The sequence below is a fragment of the Alligator mississippiensis genome, chromosome 12 (genome assembly GCF_030867095.1).
Source record: "Alligator mississippiensis isolate rAllMis1 chromosome 12, rAllMis1, whole genome shotgun sequence".
Taxonomy (NCBI): Eukaryota; Metazoa; Chordata; order Crocodylia; family Alligatoridae; genus Alligator; species Alligator mississippiensis.
In genome coordinates, this window is record NC_081835.1 from 22,204,729 (window position 1) to 22,216,922 (window position 12,194).

A 12,194-nucleotide genomic window follows, 5' to 3' on the forward strand; every position below is an offset into this window, starting at 1 on the left:
TGTCTGGCTTTCTTTGCTCTCCACCCACTGACCGGTCATAGGGCATGCTTGATAGCAACAGCACAACTTTGGACTTCTTTGGAACATAGGAAACTAGGGTTAGTTTCCTATCAAAAGCAAAAATGGATGAAAAAGTTCCCCTTATTTGCTTGCCTTCCGTTTGGGATATTGGCCTTGTTTTTCCAAATTGTACCCACATAGGTCAAGTCCTGCTGTAGCAGTCTTTTTGCCAGGTCAGTACTTTTGAAGAAACTGTCACCCACAATATTCCTTCCCATCTTGTACCCAGGATGAACCAGTTTTTCAACAACCTGGGTACCAAGATTACCTTGGCGTGGAGCTTCTGGTTGCTTGCCCGGGTAGATGTCTCCAGACAGGGGGAATGATGTTGCTGCATCATATTGCCACCAAATTTTCAAGCCATATTTGGCAGGCTTGCTGGACATATACTGTTTGAAGGGGCAGCAACCCCTGAACACAATAAACTGCTCATCAGCCATGAGGTGTATTCCTGGAATATATCATTTCCTGAGCTGCTCCACAAATTGTGTCCAAATATCTCTGAAGGCAGCAAGCTTGTCCACAGCTCTCCTTTCCCCATGTGTCAGTTTGTTGTTAAATCTCAGATAGTTGGTGATTTGATGGAATGGTTTTAAACTCATGGTGGTATGGAAGCAAAGATGCCCAGTGTATTGCTCCCACAACTCCTCCAGTGCCTTGTGACCTCTGTGCTATAGGCCACTCAGCAGTAGGAGGCCAATGTAGGCTTTCAGCTCTGTTTCACTCAACTTTTTCCACTCCTTTCTATTTTCAGAATGGCTATCATTCCACTCCCTGAATCCTCTGTCTGCCTCCCTGTCTGCCTATCCCTCCATGATAACAGTCAGGATATCTTGTGAGAGAAACAAGTGGAATGTTTCCACCACTGTGTCTTTATTACTTTCTCTTGTTGGCCCAGCACTTTCATGGACTATGTCCTTGGCTGTTCTCCTATAACATATTAGCTGTGGACTTTTTTCCCACACTTTCCCATTCCTTTAAAGGTGTCATCATCTGCAATGTTTTCTGAGGGTGGTGGCAGTGGTTCTGCTCCATGTCCTGCTGTAGCTGTCCTCAGTGGCTCTGGGCTGGTCCTCTTCCCTTTCCCACTGGAAGTGTTGGCATCACTTTTGCTTGTGGCACCAACTCCTCTTCATCTGTGTTGGATGAAACTTCTATAGACACATGCTCTTCTTGCTCTAAACAGTCTCCCATGTCTGACACAAAGTCATCATCCTCAGTGCCTTGGGATAAGATTTCATCAGTGGATGTGTTGCTGTCATCCCTGGTTACCTGTGCAAGACAGGCTTCAGCACTGAATATACATTACCTTCTCATCCTGGACTGCAGAAAAAAAAGAAAAAAAAATGTTTACTGCTGAATACATATAAAAATCAGTCAAAGACAAGCCTGTCCACCTACGCTGTCATAGAAGCGATTCTGCCCTGCCCTATGGCAGTGCAGGTAGCACCCTCTCCTCCTGGGCACAGAAGCCAGAGACCAGCATCCACCCTTTGCAGGCAAGAGAAATGTGGGTGGATGCTGTTTGGAAACCACACATGCAGGGGCTTATTGAGAGCAGGTAAAAGAGGCCTAGGGGGTGTCAAGTCCTTACCATTGAAGAGGACTCCATATTGTATGCTGTATTGCAGTATGGTGTTTTTCTATTTCTTTTCTGCTGTCCTTTTGCTCCTTGTCCTCACTTCCAGCAAAGGCAGGGCAAACTAGCTTGTATGTGATGAAAGGGGCAGATGAGGTGGAGTTTTGCCATGAGAAAAGAGAGCAGAAGTGGATTTGGGTATGACAAAGGGTTGGGGTTTTGTTACTGGCAAAGAGCAGGGTGTTTTGATGACTTTGCAGTCTGCAAACAAAGTGGCCAGCAAAAGGGATTACCACATCTTTGGCAAAAACAGAATGGAGGATGGCCATCCATTAGTTACCATGGATACCTGAAGTGGACATGAATGAGGTATGAATGAATGCTGACCTTTCAGATGCATCCACCCAAAGTGGCCAAACAGGTTTAGGCCTGTCATTTATACAGAAAATGCATTAACATGGGCTTGGGGTAAGTTGTTACCTCATATAGACAAACACATTCATGCCTAGGGTAACGTGTTACCCTGGACAGTTTTTCATCCACAGAGAGCAAACCATTCATGTACACTGCCTGTTCTTTGGGGATATTGTGCACTGCGATTACAGTGACAATGTCCTAAAAAGAAAATTTTTGAGAATTAATTAACTTTAAGATATTGCACAAAATATGCATCTGGGGTAGGAAATTACCCCATGGGAATGTATGAAGGTTAAGTTAGACTAAGTTGTGTATGCTGTGTTTTACTGGGCTGTTTTTTAGCATAGGCAAAGATTTTTGGTAGTTCCCTATTGTATGCTTTGCAAATTGCTATGTTCAATACATGCTTGCTTCAGAGTTTTGCTTCACCCCAACTCTGTCTGGCAGAAGCTCCCTCTCCACCCACTGTTAGCCCCTGCTGGTGCCTGTCCACACCTCCTCCACTTCAGCAGGGAGGGGTGAGAGCCTTGGAGGGCGTCTTACTTCCCCTTCAGCAGTGGCTGGCAGGCATGGTCTAGCACCTCCCTTCTTCTGGCTTGAGCCACTGCAGACACATGCCTGCATTTCCTGTTTTAACAGAGAATGTCTGTCCAGTTTATTGATCAGTTTAAGATGAGCACCTTAGGCTAAGCTGCAAAGAGTGAATCAATTCAGGCTCAGGCTTTTTTAATGTCTGTCCCTAGCCACAGACTTCCAAGACTATAGCTAGTCACTGAAACAGAACTCTGATCTTTTCAGTCCCTGATCCTGTTTCACTACTAGGGTAGTGAGTGAGACTGTTGTAATTATACATAAATTAATTATTTTTGTATCGAATATTACATGCAAAATTAGGAATGAGTAGCAGAGGTGGCAGCAATCTCTATGCAAGATGCCTGAAAGTAAATATGCATGAGGAAATTGGATTTTCCATCATGGTGTAGAAGAGTAACTTTTTAAAGGAAAAAATATTTAAAGTTAGAAAAAATAGACTGTTATACATCTTATTTTTCTATAAAGGAAAGAAGTATTGTTGTCAAAACCACTGGTAAAACACAGCACTGAAATAGTTACTTCATAGTAAAATTTGTATGTGCTTTCATTTACAAACTTGATTTTCTCTAATACACTGTAAATTCTTTATACAAATCTCCTTTTCACTTCAAATTTCTCACATGTGGTCTCTTGTCAGAAGACACTCTTAATACAAGCAAGGCATGGTGATTTGAAACTGTTTTTGACATAGAAGTGGAAGAAAAGCTGGGTTTTTAAATACTCTGAATAACTCTTAGTGTCTGTCTTTAGCGGTATATATGTAAACCATACTATAAACCTACCTTATTTATGTTGTATGTGTAAGTGTGAAATATAACAAAATATGATCATTTAGAAAGAATTGCTTTTGGAGAAAGTTGTACAGTGTATAATTTGTACAGCCTTTAAGCCTTATGTGTAAACATCACTACCTGCCTCCATTTATGAAAGTAGCATAAAAATGCTGTCACTGATTTAATAGATTTCATAGACATTAGGGCTGGAAGGGACCTTGAAGATCATCAAGTTCAGCCCCCTGCCCCAGGGGCAGGAAATCAGCTGGGGTCACAGGACCCCAGCAAGATAAACATCCAAACATTTCTTGAATAAGTCCAGAGTAGGTGCCTGCACCACTTCTGGAGGGAGTCTATTCCAGGCCCTGGGGGCTCGGACAGTAAAGAAGTTTTTGGTCCAATGATGGTCCGCTGTGTTGGAGTACACTTTGTATATTTAATTGTTTATGCTTTTAGGGCCTGATTCCACAAAGCACTTAAACATGAATTTAAGTGAAGTTCTATTCAGCAATGCATTTGGGTATGGCTTAACTTTACTCGTATGCTTACATGCTTTACTGAATACAGATAGGTTTAAGCACAAATCTGAATGCTAACATGTTTTGATGAATAGAGACCTGAAAGAGTAAAAAGCTGCACAACAACTGTGCACAGCAGTTCTCTGTCTGTTGTGATTGCCACATGGTTATCAATAGTCTGTCACTTTCTTTGGGCACTTATTTTACACCCAAATATATACAATTCATTCTAGTATTTTTTTTCCCAATTGCTTAATATGCCAAATGAAATAATTAGTAGAGACCTGATGCAGCAATTTTTTTAACTGTGATCTGATAACAGAAATGATGGCCCCTAAACAAAGTTAGGGGCAAGATGATGATGTTGGAATCCTAACAAAAGATATCACTTTATCTTCCAAGCTGCTATATCCTGACATGAAAGATTGCAGATATATTAATTCATAGTTGCCAGAAAGATACCGTTTTTGTTCATAATTTCCTAATGTTTTATTTCAATTGCTTCCAGGTTTTTTTTTGTATGGTTTTGTTTTGTTTTTCGGTTGGGGGTAGGGGAGAAGAAGTTGGAGACAGAAAAGAGGAAACGAGAGCATGCTGACTTTTTATGTATAGGTTACTTAAAGGATTATAGTTAAGTAGAATTTGATCAGTCTTAGTAATGATACTTTTGGCTGAAGAATCACTATAGTTAAGCAGACAATATAGATAAGTAGCTGTGCTTTTATTTAAGTGGAATAATGAAATGGAATGTTAAAATCTTGCTGATTTAACTTTTAAAGTTCAGACAGGCTGGTCTTGTAGAGGCAGCACAGCGCTCTTTGCCATCAGAACTCGTGGCAGAGTTTTTTTGATTAGATGAACTAGATATTGGCAAAAAAAATTCTTTATTTGCAATCTTTCGGGTGCACACACCCTTCCTCTGGCATAGGATAATGCAAAGATTGTAAAATTTCTCCTGGGTGGAAATGCAGGTTCATATTTCATAGGAGAGCTGAAGATGCTGTACAATCTCTTTGGTTGGAGTAGTTAACTTTGTGAAAATTAGTTTCAGATAAAAAGTTAGAACAGTCTATCTAACTCTGTGGACTGGTGTCAAGCAGGAAGTTGAATCTGGTTTTCCTTCTGGTTATGATATTTCATATTTCACAGGAGGATGGTGTGATGGATGCTCTCCTGGGCAGGGAATTCTCTTGTGTTGAGGTGCTTTGAGCTCTGTGAACATGCAGATTTAGCTGGAACAATAGGCCAGGAAGCCATCTGCTTTGTGGAAGTGTTTGAGAGAACTAACAGTTCTGAAGTTCTGCTGTGATTTACAGATTTATCTATTTTACCTGGAAAGATTGGAAGCCAGGTTTTTTGTGAGCCCGTGGTTTATATTAATCTGGTCACTGACATCTTTCATCTGTCCATTTTCCTTTTCCTATTGCTATTTGCCTCAGTTCTTTTTACTGCTTTTTATCTCGGTTTTTTCTCTAATATTTCTGTCTGTGTTATTACACTTCCTAACTTTTTGTTGACTTTCTTCATTTTGCTCTCTTGGTTACTTTTGCTGATTACAGAACAGGAACTGGGACCTACACCTACTGCTAACTTTATGGGCTGGATCTCATTACTACATGTTATCTGTCTAGAGTGTAAGGTTCTTTGGTAAAGGTCTTTTCTTCGTACTTGATTGTAGAATGCCCAGGGAATTTCTTACCTTTTCTAGGTATTCTTTATGTGAATAGACTATAACATCTCTCACTGTATTACAGCATCTTGGTAACATTCTTGTTTCTCAGGGAGTTTTAGACCCCTAGGGTGCATCCCCACATGCAAGCACGTGCGCTTGCAGCAGCTCAAATAGAAGCGGTGCAAATTTGAGTTGGGGCTTTTTGGCTCAGCGCACGTGCTCGGACATGCACTTTGTTGTGGAGCAAATTGTGCCACTTGGGGCAAAATAACCCTGCCTGGCTCCTCCCGGATCTGCAGCTAGGGGGAGCTAGAGCCTGGGGCCAGCACCTGTGCTGTCCCTAGTGGTGTAAAAAGCTGCCCTGTCCTGGCCCCATCTGTACAAAAACCTGCCCTGGCAAGCAGCTCAGAGCTACTTGTTCTCCGGAGCTTCTCAGGCTCAGACTCTTGGTAGCTGGGGACACTACCCCTTGTTGTGCCAGCTGGACTGCTGCAGCAGCATCCCAAATCCATTTTTAAAATTATCCCCAAATCCATGTTTTTCCACAGTTAACACAAAAGACCACTCTACACACGCACGCGCGCGCGCGCGCGTAGAGAGAGAGAGAGAGAGAGCAAGCAATCAGTTGGGCAATGCTTTATTGGTATATTTGCAATGTGGAAGCCTACTAGTGTCTCTATCATCATGATACAATAAATTCTAAATACCTATGTGTTGATGTGTACTTCTGGATTTCTTCACCCACGATGGGTGTATGATGGGGGATATGGTGTTTGCAGGAAGGGGGTGGGAAGAGGTGTGGGAGAAGGCGGGTGGGTGTGTGTGGAGGGATGAGGATTGGTGTGTGGGTAGGTGTGGGGCGATTGCTGGGGGGGTTGTGGGTGTGGGGGAACTTGTGGGGGGGCTGCTCAGGAGGGGTGCGTCCCCTGGCCCCCACAGGGTGCAGCCCCCCCCCCACATAGCACATGGAATGCCCCCCCACAGGGCCCCAGCTCCCCCCTGGAGTGCCATAGCCCCTATCCCCCACAGGGCCCCAGGCACCCTGGAGGGCCTCAGCCTCCCTGCCCAGGGTCCCAGGCACCTTGAAAGGCCCCATCCCCCACGGGCAGAGTGGGGAGCTCTGAGCCATGGTGGCAAGACCTGGTACAGCACACAGGATCCACGCGCTGGGCCCAGCCGAGTCCTGCCAGCCCTGGGGACCATCTTCTGCCTTGCCGGGCCAGGCCCTTGCTGGCAGGACCTGGCACGGCATGTGGGGACTGCATGCTGGGCCCAGCCAGGTCCTGGGGCCTCTCTGCTGCTGGGCCGGGTCCTTGGTGACAGGACCCAGCTCAGCGCACGGGGACCATGTGCTGGGCCTAGCTGGGTCCTGCTGGCCCTGGGGTCCTGCTGTGTCACCTTGACGGGCTGGGCCCAGTGTGGCAGCAGGACCCAGCGTAGTGTACAGTCCCCGGGTTCCAGGTGCAGTTGGGCCCTGCCTCCTTCAGGACCTCCATGACGCCTGGCCAGGCCAGGCCCAGGGCTGCAGGATTCGGTGCCTGCCAGGTTCTGCCGGCCCTGGGGCTGAACCTGCCACTAGCCCTGGGCCCAGCCTGGCCAGGTGGCACAGGGGCCCTGACAGTGGCTGGGCCCGGCACGCAGGGACCGTGCACCGCACTGGGTCCTGGTGCTCTGGGCCCGGCCCAGCTGGGCGGCATAGGGGCCCCGTGGGTTGCAGGACCCAGCTGGCCAGGGATCGGGGAGGTCTAGGGGTCTAATTTTCTCCCCGTGCTGCAAACTTGCAGCATGGGGAACATTTTTTTGTTCATACATGCGTCTTGTCCCACCTCAAAGGGGTTTGAGGCGGGGCAAGAGGCACGTGCGCGCTTGTCTGAACGCACCCCTAGTGTATAAGAAGAAGAACATGTAGTCACTGAAATCCTAGGAACTTCTAAAATATATTTCAGAAGAGAATAAAAGAAACATCAATCAGTGTTGCCATACAAGGTGGTGAACTGCCTCAAAAATAAAGCTTAGATTAAATGGTAGAGATTTTATACCCACTAGGGTATAGAGTACAGGTGTGAGAAACTAGCTAATGGTCTTGAAATCCTGCATGGTATTTCTGATTGGTTGATCTTATGAGACTCTCCCATTTTGGGATGTATTGGATATGGAACAAACCTAGTTTGATTTTTAAATACAAACAAACATATTTTGCATCTGGGTTCCAATACAGGATCTAAACCCAAACCTCTAGAAAGAAATATGTGAGTAGGGCCATCTTTGGAGGGAGGGGTGCAAATCAGGGTGACTGCCCGGGTCAGGGGGCCATGCGGAGCCAGGTAGAGGGGCTGTGACAACACAGCATTGCTGCCAGCTTTGTGTCCAGCCGCTTGGCACCCCTCCCTCTGCCGCTGAATCCACCACCGGCTTCCTCGCGTCCAGGGTGTTCAGGGGCAGGGCCCTGCACAGGCTGCTTTGCCCTGGGCCCCTCACCCTGCTCGGGTCATCTTTGTATGTGAGGATGGAAAAGGGGAACAAGAATTCAAAGTTCAGGTTGAGGACTTTCTCTGCTTATAATTGAACATCTTTAAAGTAAATTTAAGATCTCAATGGTTGCCAATTAAAAGATCTGATTATCTGTCCATTTTAGTTTGCTAATCACCAAGTTGTGTAAGCACCCTCAGCACTAGTATGCTGGATGCTCTATAGCAGTGGTTCTCAACCTGGGATCCACGGGCCACGTGCAGCCCAATCAGCACACTACTGTGGTCCACGTGTCATCCTATTAAAACAGTTTTAAAATAGATACACAGGAAGTAAGTTGTATGGGTGCAACCCACATAATGCATTGAGAACTGCACGTGTGGCCCACTATGGCAAATAGGTTGAGAACCACTGATCTATAGCAACCTACAGAATTCTTGTTAAATTATAGATACAAAATAAATAGAAAGTTCTAAAGATTGCAGTAATCCAGATTTCAGATGTGGTATAATGAAAGCATAAATCAATAACTGAGTACATCCCTTACTGGCCAATCTTGCTGGTTATAGAGATGATAGCATAAGGATTGTATAACTCAAGCAAATAAATGGAGCCTTGAACAAACAGCTCAGGATTCAAACTTTTGAAAGATGAAGTAGTTTTAGTAGGCTCTTTGGTCCTTTTACTATAAAAGAATTACAAAGGGCAAAGCAGCATCTTTCCAAAAATGACACAATCAGACTAAAATCTGGTTTCCTGAGGTTGTATTAAATTCATGAAATGTTCAGAATGTCACTTAGTCAAGTTATAGAAAGCCCCCTAGATGACCTCAGATAGAAAAACAAACAGTGTATCATACACATAAAGTGGTACCAAAAATAAGTCTTTTTGCCCCTACAGAAAAGAAATTGTACATAGAACAACATAAATTCAAGAATTGAGACTTGTGGGAGTCTCCAGACATTTGAATCTGATTGGAAGAAAACTCTCACAAAATAATAAACTGGGAGTCATTTTCTGATCTTCTCCAGAATCCCAGTCTGCTGCATTTTACCAGCAGGGATAAAGAAGGAAAGCTTTTAAGTCAGCCAGCATCAGATTGATTCATAAAGCAAACAGCAAAAGTATTATGAGGCAAGCCTGCATGTTATGATAGACATCTAGGAATACTCATCTTTGGCAGTCTATCCATCTTTGGCTAAAGGGGTGGAAACTCTGGTTTGTTTCCCTGGGTAATGTATAGAATTCTGTTCATACTCCAACTCATTTTATGTGGCCATAGGGAGCCAAGTCAGGACTTAAAATTAGCTGTAATTTTTGTTGATCAGATTGTATGATGGGCCAGCTTATTTTTTTTCCATGACTGTTGTAGGAGATCTATATGACAACTATAGGCTATTCTCTTTGTGTTTAAACCATTTGTAAGGTAGGTGGATTTGATTCATTTTTCATTTCCAGCTGTCTGCTGAGACAATCAGCTAGTGACTGAAAGATTTCCTTTATGAAGGTGACTTACAAATGCTGCTTTATTTTACATTTGGAAAGTGAGTGCTCTGCTTGATACTCAAGACAGGGTAAAGGGGCATTCTGCAATTGCTTTATTCTAAATATACCTTTTAAAATTCTTTTAGGGGAAGTACTAGAAATTCATAGTTACTATGGACCATAGTGGCCCAAGAAAATTGCAGTTTTAAAATATATGTTTAAAAAGTTTAATGAATTAACATGAAAGCCCTATTTTAAACTACAAAACCTATTTGGTAGTATATACTATGTTTGATAAGTCGCATTTAACTGCTTTCAAGGCTAGCAGAGTTTTAGCAGCTGTGGCATTAATGTATATTATATAATATGTTGGCGGATGAGATTTTGCAGGCCAGAACATTTTTAAACTGTATATTTAGACTCATGTCATCATATATCCCTTCTAGGAAAGTCACAGAAGGGGGGAAAGTAGAATGGGCAAACCAGTCAGTGTGAATCCAACTCCTGTGTGAACATCAAGCTTTATCTTTTATTTGTATTACTGAAGTGCCCAGTCATGAGCCAGGATACTAATGTTGGGCACTATAGAAAAAGGCACTATAGAAAAAGATGGCTTATTCCTCACACACTTTAAAAGGTAGGAAAATCAAGAAGATATTGAGTATGCTAGGCAGTGGTGTCAGCCTGCCATCCATTTTAACTGTAACTGTATTGCAGGACTTTTCTCATAAACATTACATAAAACTGCCATGAACATAAATAGAATTGAATCTCTTACCCATGGAAAGTGCCAAATTTTATTTTCTTTTAGCTAAAGATATATGGATTGCTAGAGATGAATGTTTCTGGGTGGGTCGCATGATATGGGGTGCCTGTACACGAGTGCAGAAGCTGCTCTGACACACTATAATTACAGCATGGTGGAACAGATTCGATTAAGCCTCCCGTGTCTCGTGTATCAGTGTCCATGTGCTTCAAAATGGTGGCAGGGTTGCTTGAACTAAAGCTCTGTCCCCCGGTGCCCCTGCAGCACCTGTAAAAGTTCCATGCAGTCCTGCTGAATGCTGCTTTTCCTGTTCACTTTAAGTTTGAAATTATTCTTTTTGGCTGAAAAAATATTTGATTTTGAAGATTCTCTTACTAGATTTTATACTTTGTAAGTGTAGATTGCTGTGACTATTGGTTTATAGATTAGATCACCACATACAGAAATAGCATGGTTATGAGAGAATTGGCATGGTTATGAAATCTTCAGTATGTATTTAATGAAATTATCTGAAAATCCTGTTGTATTTACTTTTATGAACGAAACAGATTATTTGTATTTAAGATGTATACTGCAATAGTATCTAAAAGCGACAGCTGGTCCTGGTTCCTTGATGGGAGTTGCTGCACAAACATATAATAAGTGATAGTCTCTGACTCCAAAAGGTTATAAGCCAAAACACAAGTGAATGAGATGGAAAAACATAGCAAGCGAATGAGAAGGAAAAGCATACTGGGATGGAGTAGGGAAGATGGGAGCATAAATTTGAGAAGTACCCAGTTCCAAGCTTGTAATAGTAATCACAGCTTTCTACCTGTCAAGCCACTATCTGGGTGTACCTTACTGTATGCACTACATAAGAGGTGATTTTTGAGAAGGGAATTGAGAGAAAGAAGAAAATCGCTTGAGGATTTTGATGGAGAGTTGTTTCCCACTTCTCAAGGCATTATAGGAGAACTATGAAACAAAGGATTGCTGATTTGGGCCCAGGTTTTATAAAAGACCTGGATGATGATCTAGTTGGTCCAGTGTACGAGACACTCTAGATTTTTGGTGTTTCATTCACAGTTTCTCTGAACATGTCATTCCTTGTCCAAGGTTTTGATGCCCTTTGTCTTAAAGTGGGTATTGTAAAGAATGTGATCTCTGCTATTTCTAGTGTTTTGCTTTGAAAGGGATTAGTTTAAAATGTCAAAAGCAATTGCTTAAAATTATTGTTTAAAGCTTTCTTAGACCAATTTACTTGGTCTTTTAAAGGAGAAACATGCATTTAACATTATTTAAAATCCAAAATATGGTTTGTGAAATCTCGCTAAAGAGAGTGCATGCTCAACAAGGTAGAGATGATAACCTGCTGGATTTGGAGGAAGGAAGTAGACAGAAGCTCCATTTGTCTTCCCTCCCTGATGCTATCTATGTCTTCACTGGTTTTCTGCAGGATTTGAGCATTATGGATGGGGATGACATTGGAATTAAACAGGGTCTGACTTACGCAGAGACAGCTACTTCTAGATGGGAGTCACTGAGTAGTTAATGTTCAAGCCTCGGCATATTTACTTGCTTTCCCCCTATGTACTCTCTGTGGGAAGGTTTGGTGGCAATCTCCTTTTATAGTGCATTGGTGTAGGTTTGCAAGGCTGGGAGGTCCAGAAGGCCAGGCAAAGAGAGATGGCCTTTGTACAGATGGTTCCGAGTTCTAACAGGTTCCATGGGAACCGTTGAGACCTTGGGTGGAAGCCCCTGCTTTTTCTGCACGTACATTTGTATTGTGTACATGGAACACACAGAAAATTACCATAGGGTGATAACAAATGGAAAATCATGGCATTTTTTCTCCCAAGCTACGAGTGACCAGATTCTT

At 43.1% G+C, this 12,194-nt stretch overlaps 1 protein-coding gene across 5 annotated transcripts in view; it reads left to right on the plus strand.

Moving 5' to 3' along the window:
• The window catches only part of ERC2 (ELKS/RAB6-interacting/CAST family member 2), a 1,022,300-nt gene that overhangs the window by 265,871 nt on the left and 744,235 nt on the right, over positions 1 to 12,194 (plus strand). The gene's annotated exons all lie outside the window — the stretch shown is intronic.